Source organism: Rhincodon typus, chromosome 30, assembly GCF_021869965.1.
Source record: "Rhincodon typus isolate 14 chromosome 30, sRhiTyp1.1, whole genome shotgun sequence".
NCBI lineage: Eukaryota > Metazoa > Chordata > Chondrichthyes > Orectolobiformes > Rhincodontidae > Rhincodon > Rhincodon typus.
In genome coordinates, this window is record NC_063361.1 from 28318864 (window position 1) to 28332561 (window position 13698).

Below are 13698 nucleotides of genomic sequence, written 5' to 3' on the forward strand. Positions count from 1 at the left end.
GATGCTGCTTGGCCTGCTGTGTTCATCCAGCTCTGCACCTTGTTGTCTTGGATTCTCCAGCATCTGCAGTTCCTACTATCTCAGGATCAGGAGTAGATCATTTGGCCCTTTGAGCCTGCTCCACCATTGAATATGATCATAGTTGATGCATGTCATATCAACATCAATGTCAGGAATTTGCCCTCAATGACATAGGCTTCCACCTTAGCACAGTCTCTCGTGTGGGACTTTATTAAAAGCCTTCTAGTACTTCATATAAACAACATCCATCGATTTACCTCTGTCCTCCACCTTTATCATCTCTTCAAAACACTGAGGTTTGTCAGGTATGACCTACCATTCATGAATCCATGCTGACTGTCTCTGATTAACTGAAATATTTCAAAGTGATCAGTTGCCCTATCCTTGACTAGAGACTCCAACAATTTCCCCACCCATAGATGTCAGGCTAACTGATCTATAATTTCCTGGTTTCCCACTTTTGCCCTTCTTAAAGAGCAGAATGACATGAGAAAATTTCCAGTCCACAAGTGCAACATCTGAATCCATGGAACTCTGAAAGGTTACGATTAGAGCATTGGCAATGTGCTCTCCTACCTCCTTTAATACCTGTGGATGGAAGCCATCAGGTCATGGGAATTTGTCACTCTTCAGTTCCATTCATTTCCCCATTATCGATTATTTACTTCAGCTAATTTTATTTAGACCCAGCCCCAATCCTCTGTTAATTTCTTTGGGACTTCCGGCAAGATATCCTCCTTTTCTGCTGTGAATACTGAAACAAAATAATCATTTAGCATGTCTGCCATTTGCCTGTGGTCATTGACAATATTCCCAGTCTCAGCCTTCAGTGGGCCAATAATATTCTTAACCAGCCGCTTTCCCTTTATATAGCTATAAAATCTCTTAGTGTCTTTTATACACCTTTCAAGTTTTCTTTCATAACCCTTTTGAGCCACGCTTATAAGTCACTTTGTGGCCCTTTTTTGGTCTCTGTGTTTGTCCCACTCTGTGGGATCTGTACTGTTTTTTGCATCTTTACAAGTCCTGCCTTTTAATTTTATGCGTCCCTTACTTCCTCAGATGTCCATTTTTTTGTGAGGTGGAGCTTTTCCTTCTCATGGGTACAAACTGCAACAAATGTTTCTTTGAACAGCTTCCACCATTCCTAAGCTTTCTTACCTATTAGCAGAGCTTCCCAGTTTACTGTGGACAGTCTCTGTCTCATCCATTAACTGCCTCATTTACATCCAAAATTCTAGTATCCAATATTTGCTTATCTCTTACAAATACTACATGAAGCTTGATCATGTTATGATCAATCATTGACAATTGCTGACAAACAACTTAGATTTGAACCTCCCATCACTTGCAGTCATGCTTGCCTGTTCCTGACCAGTTTTAAAAAAATTATTCTTGATAGGTGGGCATCACTGGCCAAGCCAGCATTTATTGCTTTCCTGAATGACTGCAGACCTTGAGATGTAGGGACATCAAAGTGCTGGCTTGATACAACAGAGTGGCCCAGTAGGGGGCAGTTCAAACTCAACCACATTGGTGTGGGTCTAGAGTCACATGCAGGTCAGACGATGTGAGGACATTAGATTTCCTTCCCTAAAGGATATCGTGAAATTGGAATGGCCACTGTTAGACTAGTTTTAACTCCAGATTTTATTGAATTCAAACTTCACCGTCTGTTATGGTGGAGCTCAAACACATGTCTGCAGGACATTTGCCTGACTACACCACTGCCTTCTCAAATTACATCCCTGAAGGATGTAACTGCCTCCTGGTAAGAGGCATTCAGGTAATATTCCCACTCCCTGATGTGTCATAGTGGCCTCCAGTTCATCAACCTTAAGCTGCAGCACCTCAAACTGAAAACTTACTGCAGATGTATTTGCCCTGGATCACACCACAGTTTGGGAGCTCTCACACGCTACCGCCTTGACGCATAATCTGTCCTATCATCTTAATGTGTTTTAAATAACTACTTAATCATTTTGTTGTATGATCCAGCCTGATGTTATTCTGGACAAGTCAGATCACAGATTGAAATCTGACTTGATAGATCACTTTCTGAATTTGGTTTTAACACAGAAACATAGAAAATAGGAGGAGGAATAGGCCATTCAGCCCTTTGAGCCTGCTTTGCCATTCAACATGATCATGACTGATCATCCAACTCAGTCTCATGTTTCCATTCTCTCCCCATATTCTGTTATCCTTTGCCTTGATGAGGTAGTCTTTCATTGAAACCAAACATGAAATACTGCAGATTCAGGTTTAACAATAAAACAAACTTATTACACAGGAAAGAAATGAAGATAAACTGGAATATATCAAACTATTTACATATAAGACACATTTAAAGACTTTGAAACACACTGTTAAAATATAAACCCATTAACCCCAGCAGCATCCCATTACAGTATTCAAACACTGCAGTGAGTACCCTTCTCTATCCCACAAACGGTTTGACTTAGCTGTGGCTTCAATGCCCAGTCATGAGAATCTGATAGCCCATTCCATGATTTATCATATAACTGAGCACAAACTTTCTCAGCCTCAAAAAACCCCATTCAGAGTTTTCACCAAACACTCTTTGCCTGGAACTTTCAAACTGAGTTGCTTCGTCACACTGAGATGAATGTCCTCTCTAAGTTACGTGGTGCGACTGATTCAAAGTTCTATACACATTCCTCAGCGGTGGCACACCAATTCTGCACTGACTTCTGGTTCCAGAGGTTAGTACTGTGCATGGACCTCAGATAGCATTGCAGCCCTGAAGAAAATTAGAGAGAATGCTGACTGAGATACCTTGCTTCTGAAACAAAAGAAACAGCTTACCACAGTAACAGAAAAAGGGCTTTAACTACTTTCTTTAGTTATATACCTTGAACTGTTCTTCCAATGGAGGTGTGTAAAACCCTGCCTAAGGTTGGGAAATTTAAAATTATCACAGTACACTTCAGCTTAATGTTCAATACAAACGAAAGTTGGATTTTTGCAGGGAGATTACTCACCAACTGTCAACATAGTTACTTTTTTTTTGAAGAAAAGGAGAGCCCGTTACCTATTTGGATTATTAATCAAAAGTCCAGGTATGAAACAGGTGTCTTTTTTTAATATAAAACCAGCAGTTAATCCTGTCACAGATGTGATTTTGTCAATAAGTTCTGATTCTGAACCTTGACCCCAATTCACTGCTTGGAAAAAGGAGACAAGCCTTGATTGAGAACAAAGTCTCACAGGATCAAAGCAGAGTTACACACAAAAAAAAGGAGACAGAGGAGTTGGTTTATATATACTACAGAGGTAAACAGGGGTTATATTGTTAACCGTGCAATTTTTTTTATTTCTACAAGGTGTGTACAGAATCATTGAATGAGAAAAGGGAGTCTTGTGCAGTACTTGGAGGCACTTGGATCTGAGCAGATTTGAGAGGTTACACATTTGATCCATTCTCACAATTGCTTTCAGTTAAATTCATTCACGATGGCTCATTTTGTTGTTTTTTTTTTAGATTGCAGTCTGTGGGTGGGGTTAGGGGACTTCCAAACCTCAATCCTTCTAATTTGGGGTGAGAATTCTACCTCTGAGCCAGCAGTCCTTCCCTCCGGATGTGAATACCCTGCTGGATGTCAACCAAATGCTTAGAGACCACCTTCTCATCTCCAACCAGTTGGTGTGGCTGAACTAGGGCTCAAACATTTCATCTTTTGATTCAGCCAAAGCCTTGAACTCAGAGCATATCCCTTTAAATTAATCAGGGCTGCTGAAGAACATGGCAAATGCTCATCTGAAAACCTTTTGATTTTATTTTTAGAACTGTGAGTGGTTGACTGCTGGGAAATGCCTGGTCCCAGAAAGACAGGAGGACCAGGAGAGATTGAAATAAGGGCTATCCACTCAACCTACATAACTCTACAGCAGAAACAACATGGCAACTGTGCTCTGCAGACAGGGAGGAAGTATTTATTCCAAAGGAAAGGGGAGGGGAATCAACTTGACGTTATTCCATTTGTGTGAAAATGTAGGGTTAAAAATATGCATGTAAGTTTAAGTAAGCATGCAGACATCAGGGAATTATTCGTTATTCATACCGACTTTTATTTTGGAAACTACATAAGCTACTCCTCCAATCAAAGCCAATGGGGAACAATGTCAGTGCACAGCCATTAAATCTATGCTGATAATATTAATCTCAATTATATTCCAAAAATCAATCAATTGACAGATAAAGTGGATACAGAACCAGCCTGGGTATTGATTATCTATCTACAATTTTGGAACTTTGCTTGAAATCATGGATATTTTCTTGACCAAAAAGCACCTAACCTCCATATTCAGTTCAGTTGGAACAAGATAAGAGTGCGTACACCAGAATGGATACAATTCCAGCAACATTCCTGATAGATGACAATCCATTCAACGGATTTAGTGGAGTTCAGTGACATTCAGTGAAGTTAGTGACAATTTACTTAGTGACCATTGGTTTTCTTCCAATGGAAGCTGCACTCCTGACTGTGCATTGTAATTGCAAGCTTTGTAATTAAAGCTATTTCACAATTCTGAAGACTTTGTCACAATCTCAAAATCTAATCTATCAGCAATATCCACACTCACTCCTGAGTCAGAATCTTCAGTAGACAGCAAAATAATGAATCAATGAATTGATGGGTGATTCCAGTGATTCACACACTGCCAACTGTATAAGTTCAGGTCAGCGACTGGGAATTCTGAAGCGAGTTACTCACATCCTGACCTCCCAAAGCCTGTCTATCATCGACAAGGCACACATAGATTGCGATTGAATACTCCCACGTGAATAGTTTGCAACTTCAACAACACTCAAACCCATCCAGGGCAAGGTAGCCCAGGTTGGCATCCCATCCACTATCTTAAGTATTTACTCCCTTCACTCCCGAGCTACAATGGCAGCACTGTGTACCATCTACAAGATGTGCTTTCAGCAACTTGTACCATCTCCTTTGACAGTACCTTCTAAACCCATAACCTCTACCACTTAGAAGGAGAGAGGCAGCAGGTGCTTGGGAACATCACTCCTGCAAGTTCAGCTCAAAGGCAAAACAATCCTAACTTACAACAATACCACTGTTTCTTCAGCATCACTGGATCAAAATCCCGAGACCCCCTTCCTGAACAATCTGGGTGTACCTACACTTTAAGGACTACAGCAGTTAAAGACGATTACCCACAGCAAACTTCAAAAAGGATTGGACAACAAACACAGGCCTAGTTAGCAACACCCAGATCACAAGAAAGAATGAGCAAACAAGTAAAGGTTAAGCATCAGGTCAAAATCATAAATAAAAACATGCACCTGGATAATGAACCACTGATGTTCCCATAGATTGATGCCAACTATTCTACTCTGAAAACATCACATGCCAGTTTGGGTGTGACACCGTCAGCATATTCACCCCGTGGAACCATTACCAATAAGGAAGATTCCTCTAGGAAGGTCCAGAACAAAACGGATTATATGCATTCCCTGATTACTGATGTGTCAGCAGTTAACTCATGGGGAAGGTGTAACTATGCAGACCTGTGGAGTGCCAGATCTGCTCCACATTACGTGCACATTAGGCTGAAGGGATGTTAAACAAGAACAATAGTTGACTTCAATACACAGGATTTCAAGGTAGGTGAAAGAATTAGCCAGGTTTTCTTCTCCTCTTTGTTATCCAACAATTCCTTTCAGAAGTACAATGTTGGACAGAACTGGACTCATTTGTAATTCATCTCATGGTTCAATAGCTTGCTGAAATTATGCCTCAGCCAGCATTGAATAAGGTGTGTGTAAGTGTGGGAAGGGAGTAATTGTACTAACAAAAAGGAGAAAGAATTCTAAATTAAGTTTGAGAAAGAAATAAAATGCTAGTGAAGCCATCATTTGGTTGCAGAATTCAGGTGACATTTACAAACAGTACTGGCTTCATTTTTGTGGTTTACTGGGTCATTAAGATTCCTATATTGTGTTGCTTGTTTGGAACGTGGGTGTTGCCGGCAAGATCAGCATTTTTTTGCCAATCCCTAGTAGCCCTTGTGAAGGTGTTGGTGAGCTGCCTTCTCGAACTACTGCATTGCATGTGCACTGTTGGGTTATTTATACTATTGTTCAGTAAACAAAGTAGTGGGAATGCAGCCGAGTTAAAAGATGGATCTCGTCAGGTAATATTAGAACGCAAGTCTGTCACTGGAAGTCAGTTGCCATGGGAAGCAGAACATTGCACGTTACAAACTAAGCCATCAGGCAGAATGCATATCTTCGACAAATTTAATTCAGGCCGATAACAGTCACCAATGCCCCAGTGCAGTACATGGGCATTAAAATTAACTTTGCTCGGAAAAGTTACAACTCAACAAATTCTACTTCAACAAAATAAATTCGAAGTTGCGTATGTCTGATGGGAGCATCAGCAATAGGCTGTCACTGACCAGGGTAGCACACAGGAATTAAGATCAAACGTGGTTTCTGTTCTTCTCCAGTTTAATATCTGACATGTCCCTTATCTGGGGACCATACATTACATGGAGTTTTGGAGCAGGCAAATGGAATAAGGGCTTGCTTGGGGCTCTTGTGGTGCACTGGGTTGTGTCCCTAGCTCTGAGCCAGGAGGCTAGAGTCAAGTCCCAACTGCTCCACAGGTGTGTAGTAACCTCTCCAGACAAGTTGATTAGGAAAATATCTAGCCTGATGTGAATCAGAAACTCTTATATTAAATAAGGACTTGCCTTTATCAAGGCATTTTCATCTGTTGGGGAAATGGTCAAGAACACAGCTAGGAGAGGGAGTAAGCTACTCAGCCTCTTAAAACAGGCTCTGCCACGTGAAAAGATTGTGAGACTGTGGTCTCAACTCCACTTTTCTGTCCATCCACAATGAAAACCTGTGAATTCCTTCTCAAAACATTTCTACTTCTGCCTTGAATGTATTCAAAGAGAAATCCACAGATTAGCAACCCTCAGAGACTAATAAATTCTCCTCATCTCTGTTTTAAAATGGAAATCTTAATTTCTAAATGTTGCCCCTTAGTTCTAAATGCTGCCAATGGGGAAACAACGTTTCAACCTATCAACCATCCGCATCCATCCTGTCACATCTCCTGTGGATCTTGTAGCTCTGTGTGCCAAAGCATTTTACACCAATGAACTACTTTTGAATTGTACGCTGTTGGTCATGAAATCTGACATCCAAAATCTGTACACAAAATGTCCCACAGTCAACAATGACCAGATAGTCTGTTTTTGAGATGTTGGAGGGAGATACTTATTGGTCAGGACATCAGGGAAAACTCACCTGCTTTTCTTTAATTAGTGCTATAAAATCATTAAGGTCCATCTGAGAGGGCACAGTGTATCTCTGTTTAATGCCACATCCAAAAGGCAGCATGTTTGACAGTAACAGCATTTGGAACATCAGATAAAGTTGTGTGTTCAAATCTCCAGAATGAGGGTTGATCCAACAGCTGTTAGCTCAGGGGCAAAAGTGAGCCAAGGCTCATCCTCAACAAAATGTTAACCGGTATTAACTGAAATTTGGAATAAGATTGCCCTTAAGTAAGAGTCCTAAGCTTCCTGTCCTTACATAATGTACAACAGCAGCTTCCATGTTAGTTCATATCCAAGAGCGTTGCATAAAGATATAGAAAGCACCAAAATTTTCAGGATCCACATAATTCATTGAAACATTTCTTTTAAAAATCAGTTGGTCCCTCAAGTCCGCACCATTCACAAATAAAGTACAATAAACCCTCCTGTGGACTCAAATCAATCTAGTTAATTTGTTGAGAAAAAATTCCACATAAATAGCTTTCTTCCTCTCCCTGCCTCCAAATCAAGTATCTATTGTTTCAGAATTAATCTGAAACAAGCCAAAAATACAGTGACTCTACAAAAAATATAGAAATGCTTGTTCTTAACTCAATTTGTGGCAATTCACTAAACTCTTGGAGAAATCAGTCTTCCGGATTCACTATCAAATTCAACAACGGATTATCAAACCTTCACTTCTCGTTATCTCAGACCGTTTTAAAAAAATAAGTACATTGGAGTACGCCATTCAGCCCCTCAAGCCTGTTCCACCATTCAAAACTCTTTGCCTATATACCTTATTACCTTTGCTTAATAAACATTTATCTATTTTAGATTTAAAATTAACAGCTGATCCAGATCCACTGCCATTTGAGGAAGACAGTTCCAAACAACTATCACCCTTTGAGTGTTGAAGTGCTTCCTAACATCTCTCCTAAATGGTCTGGCCCTAATTTTAAAACTATGTTCCCTAGTTCTAGAATTCCCAACCAGCGGATATGGTATACCTTTGTCAACCATGTCTTCTACTGTTAATACCTTGAAGACTTCGATCAGATTACCTCTTAACCTTCTAAGTTCATGAGAAATTGGCCTAATTTGCTGAAGTCCAGGTCTCATTCTTGTAAACCTATGTTGCACTCCCTCCAAAGCCAATACATCCTTCCTAAGTTGTGGTGCCTAAATCTGCTCTCAGTACACCAAGTGGAATCTAACCAGGGTTTTGTATAATTGCAGTATAATGTCTGCATCCTTTAACTTCAGTCCTCTAGATATAAACACCAGCATCCCATTAACTTTCCTGATTATTTTCTGCACCTGCTCGGGGCACTTTAATGATCTATGCATCTGAAGCTCTAAGCCTTTTTGAACATCCACTGTATCTAACTTCATCCTTCTAAAAGGTATTCTGATCAATCACTGATCAGACCAAAAATCGATAAACTCACATATGCTCACATTCCACCTGCCATAGTTTCGGCCATTAATCTCATTTACCCTTTGTAATTTTGTGCTATCATCTACACTATCTACGGTGCTGCCTAACTTTGTGTCACTAATAACGCATTGTACCAGGGAGTTAAGCACATGTATATAGCCTTTTCAATCAGTAAATCTTCTTATTCTTATATCCCTCAGTAAAGTACAACCAAGGCTTATTGCTTAACTATAACAATAAACAAGACTGATAGCATATCATCCCTAATATCATAGTCTTAAATCTAGATTATACTAGGAAGAACCAGATTGTACGTGACAGCTCAGCCAGCAAACACACCCTGGAGTGATACTTGATACTAAACAGGAAAGTCCCATGTTCAATCATCATTCTGTAGTGACATATCTCATCTCAGCTTGATTCTGACAAAAGGTCACTGACCTGAGATGTTAATGTTTTATCTCGTTTCAGTTGCTGCCTGACTCACTGAGTATTTTCAATGTTTTCTGTTTTTATTTCAGATTTCCAGCATTTGCGGTACTTTGCATGCATTTTGACTAGTTTTGGTGCAGCTACAAATGGTCTCATATCAGTGGATTCAGGAGCAAAACAAGACCAAGGTGTACCACAAGAGTGCAGGACAATGCTTGCTTGCGGACCTCAGACGAGGACAAGACCTGGTGTCAATCCTATATGATGCTTGTTGAGACACAACATGCCATGGAAGCAAATATTTCTATTCTAGCATAATGTATGAATAGACTTCCATCTATATTAAACAATTGTTTGCACAACTTGTAACCATTCTCTATGCAATACAATTCTTTGATACCAAAGTCAAATTGTGCAGATGTTGTTCAACCCTTAAATAAGGATGCTTTCTGTGAACAGATTGGAAGTGGTGGGGTTCTTCTTCTTAAAATGGTCAAGAGGAAATTTGGTGCTCAAAATCACTAGGGATCTAGACAGCAAAGATAAAGCGAATCTGCCCATTGGCCAAAGGGTCAGGAATTTAAGCCTGTGATGAGGAGGAATTTCTTCTCTCAGAAGGTTGTGAGCCCTGAAATTCCTTGCCACAGAGACCAGTGGAGGCAGACTCCTCGTGTATATTTAAGACTGAGATAGGTGGATTCTTGATCAGTCTGGAAATTAAGGATTATAAGGAAAGGACAGGAAAGTGGACATCAGTAATGTCAGGTCAGCCATAATTCTATTGGTTAGCAGAATAGTCTTGTGGGGCCAAATGGCCTGCTCCTGTTCCTATTTCTTATGGTTTTATGGAATCTGATTACATCAATTAAAGGTAGAAGAATCAAAGGCAACAAAGGAAAATCCTTTTCATCCGGTGAGTGATTAGTCTCTGGAATGCACCACCTGAGGGTATGGTGGAGGCATTTTCAATAGTGGCTTTCAAAAGGGAATTGGATAATGATGTAAAAAGAACGGAATTGTAGAACTGCAAGGAAAAGACATGGAAGTGAGATTATCTGAATTTCTCTTGCAGAGATCTGGCACAAACACAATGAGGCAAGTGGTTGTCTTCTGTAACTATTCTATGATTTTGTCTTTCAATTGTTAGATCTATTGGCTGTTTAAGAAATTGAACTGTCAAATTCACAGCTCCACCAGCTTCCAGTAAACCCATTCTTAAAGTATGCTGCATATTTAATTATTATTAATGCTGTTCCTTAAACATTAATACACGCATCTTATGAAAAATACCCTGGGTTCATAGTTTCAACTGTTTTCTAGACTGAACTTGCACAAGGAAAGCCCTTTCAATATAAAACTGGTAGTCATAGAGTCGTACAACACCGAAACAGACCCTTCAGTGTTTACTTTAAATGGGATTATAATGCTTTCCTATCTCCAGTTGTCTGATCCATCTACTTATACTACACTCAAGGCAGAGACTTGTTAATGTATAGTTCAATTAGCCTGGAGATCCTAGAGCAAATTGTCCAAATGTCCATTCTTCATGTGTAATGGGCATCAGAAATGGCCTTTTGGCCAAATTCCTGAAGAACATATCTACCAGTCTGGGCTCAGGGCAGGTGATGAGAGAAGCCATGAGGAAAAGCCCTAGTGTACCTCATCACCAATCCACCTGACACAGATGCATCTGTACATGACTATTTGTAGGAGTGAGCACCATAGAGTCCTTCTAAAGACAAAATCTCATCTTCACATGTTGTGTGGTGTGACTACAGTGCTAAATGGGACAGACTGAGAACAGATCTAGCAGCTCAAACTTGAGCAGTCAATAGAAACTCATGGACATTAGCAGCAAAATTATACCCACTACACCCTATAACCTCAAGATCTTGTATATTCCTTAATCCACTATTATTATCAAGCCAGCGTATCAACCATGATTCAACAAGAACAATACCAGCTATACACAATGAAGTGACAAGTTGGTGAAGATACGACACAGGACCATATGCATGTTAAACAGCAGAACCAGCATATAACAAACAGCTAATCAATCCCATAAGTCTATAGTTTTGTTGCGAAGGATGGTGAACAATTAAATAAGTAATGGGAGGTGGAGGCATGATGTTGAGGCAAAAGACAAGGTTTGAAGTGCTTACAAGTCTTCACCCAGCAATGCCAAGTGAATGGTTCATCTCAGACTCTTTCTGAGATCCCATCATGATTGAAGTCAGTCTTCAGCCAATTCAATTCACTCCACACAATTTCCTAGCTTCCCAGCAACATGCCCATTCCATAATGAAATTACATTTTTAAAAATTGCCAGCTTTTGACTATACATGCACCACAGTTACGCTCAATTCTTGCAATATGATCAATTTCCAGCTCTGGTAACTGGATATAAGTATGAAAAAGAAACCTGGCTCCTTTTTAACTCCCAACTCAACAGCAAGGCCACTTATTTCGCTAGTTCACAGAGACCAGGACCAGACTTGAATAGCCTAGCACTGTCCCAGTTCATGGGCCAAAGATATTTCAAGAATATTATTTGACAGAGTGTCTCAGAATCAAACTGTCTAGTGATAGGTCATTAAACTATCAATACTCTTTATTGTGATCGGTTTTAGGGGTAACTTGGCTCTATTGGCTGGTTTGCGTAGCAGAGTGATGCAAACAGCATGAGTTTAACTCCTACACTGGCTGAGGTTACCATGGAGGACCCTCTTTCTCAACTCTCCTCTCACCTGAGGCGTGGTGACCCTCAGGTTAAACCACCAGCAGTCATCTCTCTCTAATGACAGTGCTGCCCTATGGTCTGCTAAGACTATGGTGATTTTGACCTGATTAGTTTTCAAATTACTCAAGATAGACTACTCAATCATATTCGCTCAAAATCTTGGTTCAAATCAGATTTTACAAGTAATCATACATTAACATGTCAAAATAATTAGCTCCCCTTATTGAGGTAATGAGTAGCTGAGCTTCAGAGGACAGGAAGATCAATGGCAAGGAAGGATTCTGAGGAAGGGTCACCAGACCCGAAACGTTAACTCTGTTTTCTCCTTCACAGATGCTGCCAGACCTGCTGAGCTTTTTCCAGTAACTTTGTTTTTGTTCCTGATTTACAGCATCCGCAGTTCTTTTGGTTTTTATTTAGGAAGATCAGTGGATTGTGCTAACTTAGCTAAACTTTAGCAAGATTATCAGAAACATCCGAACAGGGCGAAGAAAAATATTTAGACCGTCTCAGCTGCTAATTACTGTCTAGTGACATCTGGTGGAAACAGCTTATGTCGATGCTGGGTGAGCCCAAGATCTAGGTTGGCTGTGATGCCCATTGCCCTGGCACCTGCCCGATTAGAGTGAAATTACCAACAACAACCTGTTGACATATATGTGAAGTTACCACTTTGACAAGATACCAAAGGGCACCCAGTAAAGAGCCATTTTAGCACCAGTTACTTCAGAACACAAGAGCCTGAATTTGGTGTTCCAACTCCACAATATACACACCACCAAACCCAACTCCCAACAAGCACAATAATGGAGATTTATAATTATTTCACAAGCGCATGGTACTCTAGACCATTCTAAATTGGGAGTGAGGTGAGGAATCGAGCCACAAGAATTACTTTAACATTACTGCTTATAAAATATAACTAGACCATGACAACTAAAATTGTTGCTATTATAGATTTCAAACAAACTCCCGCGATTTTCGAAAGCTACATTTTTAAAGGATGTCTTATTTTGACTTCACTCCAATGGTCAGGCAAGAGAAAGAAGGGGTTTTCACGCTAACCTTGGGCTGAACTTCTCTTCCTTAATTTCAAATTAAGGTTCTCTGCTGCTTCCCCAGCGGCGGCGCGCAGTGACAAGGCATGGTTCCCATCAGCTGGAGCCTGTGAAATACAACCTGCTGCTGAGCTGAAACTTCGGAGGAGGGACATGAGCTTTCCAAAAATAACACTGACAGAGAGAAAGAGAGGGAGGGGGGGTGGAAGAAACGAACTGTATCACAATCGCTCTGTCCAGAAGAAGCCTGGGTCCATCAATCGCGCCTTTCCTCGTATCCCGAAAAGCTTCAGGAAAATGTACAAAAAAAGAACAAACACATGGAAAGTAACTGACCGAGTGGCCTGCACTTCACTTTTCGATGACAAGCAAAACTTTCCACTGCAGGAACCACCTTGCAATGTCTTGGCACTCCCTCTAGCTGTAACCGGGTTACAAATGATTTCACTCTCTCCCACCCCAACTCCATGTCCATTATTAACACGTTTATATTAGTAATGGGCGATTCCAAAAGCCCCCAAAAATGCAGATTTGGAAACCTCTCCCTAACCCACCCCCCAATCCAGCAATTTGCTTCACTGAATCCGTTTCAAACGCCAGTTCGCAACAACAGAAGGCGTTTTCAGTTTTAAACTTCAACTTAAACTCTTCGAAATCCCTTTAAGAGGAATGAAACTTCAAGGCTGGTG

The 13698-nt window shown here is 40.4% G+C and overlaps 1 protein-coding gene and 1 pseudogene across 2 annotated transcripts in view; one reads left to right on the forward strand and one right to left on the reverse strand.

Moving 5' to 3' along the window:
* The window catches only part of LOC109925240 (gap junction delta-3 protein-like), a 31773-nt gene extending 18349 nt beyond the window's left edge, over positions 1–13424 (reverse strand). The window contains exon 1 of one of the 2 annotated variants that reach the window (XM_048614724.1): positions 13346–13424. The gene's annotated coding sequence lies outside the window, so the exon portion shown is untranslated. Of the gene's footprint in view, positions 1–13016; positions 13270–13345 lie in introns of those variants that run through there. The other variant, XM_048614723.1, reaches the window with a different exon arrangement.
* Positions 6451–6663, forward strand: LOC125486616 (annotated as a pseudogene).
* Positions 13425–13698: the final 274 nt, after the last annotated feature.